Below are 1216 nucleotides of genomic sequence, written 5' to 3'. Positions count from 1 at the left end.
ACTCCCTTTAGTATTTCTTGTAATTTTGGTTTGGTTTTTGCCAGTTCCCTAAACTTCTGTTTATCTGGAAATGTCCTAATTTTGCCATCATATTTGAGAGACAGTTTTGCTGGGTATAGAATTCTTGGCTGGCAGTTTTTTTCCCTCAAGGCTTTATATAGGCCATCCCATTGTCTTCTTGCCTGCGTGGTTTTTGCTGAGTAGTCCAAGCTTATCCTTATTGACTCTCCTTTGTACATGAGTTTTCGTTTATCCCTAGCTGCTCTTAAAATTTTCTCTTTATCTTTGGTTTTGGCAAGTTTGATTATAATGTGTCTTGGTGACTTTCTTTTGGGATCTACCTTATGTGGGGTTTGATGAGCATCTTGGATAGATATCTTGTCATCTTTCACGATATCAGGGAAGTTTTCTGCCAACAAATCTTCAACAATTCTCTTTGTATTTTCTGTTTCCTCCCCCCCACCCCCCACCCCCCTGTTCTGGTACTCCAATCACTTGTAGGTTATTCCTCTTGATAGAGTCTCACATAATTCTTAGGGTTTCTTCATTTTTTTTTTTAAATGGTTTTATCTGATTTTTCCTCAAGTAAGTTGGTGTCAAGTGCTGTATCTTCAATTTCACTAATTCTGACTTTCATTGCCTCAATTTTGCTCCTACGACTTTCTATTGAGTTGTCTAATTCTTAAATTTTGTTGTTAATCCTCTGGATTTCTGATTGCTGTCTCTCTATGGATTCTTACAGCCTGTTAAATTTGTCATTATGCTCTTCTCTAATCTTTTTAATTTCTTCTATTGCATGTTCTGCATTTTGATTAATTTCCTTCCTAATTACTCAAAGAGTTTTGTATATTAATCTTTTTATTCTGCCTCCGGTAATTCCAAGAAATTTTCCTCCTCTGGAAAATTTCTAGATTCTTTATTTTGGGAGCTTACTGAAGCCATCATTGATTACCTCTTTATGTGATTTGACTTTTACTGTTGTCTCCGAGCCCTCGATAAGTTATTATATTTATTTATTTTATATTTGCTGTGTTCTAGCTTCTTGTTTTGTTTTGATATGCCCAAATAGGCTGCTTGTATGAGCTAGTTTGATTATTGGCAACTTTGAAGCTCTAATGTCCTGTCACCAGGTGGTTAGATTTGTTACTAGGTATGTGAGTTCAGGAGTCCACCCACTCCTCTTGTATGGATTCAGCTCAGGTGCCTAGGTAGATAG

This window comes from Trichechus manatus, unplaced genomic scaffold (assembly GCF_000243295.1).
Source record: "Trichechus manatus latirostris isolate Lorelei unplaced genomic scaffold, TriManLat1.0 scaffold00027, whole genome shotgun sequence".
NCBI lineage: Eukaryota > Metazoa > Chordata > Mammalia > Sirenia > Trichechidae > Trichechus > Trichechus manatus.
The sequence above is the reverse complement of the archived record's forward strand: the minus strand, read 5'-3'. Positions refer to the sequence as shown.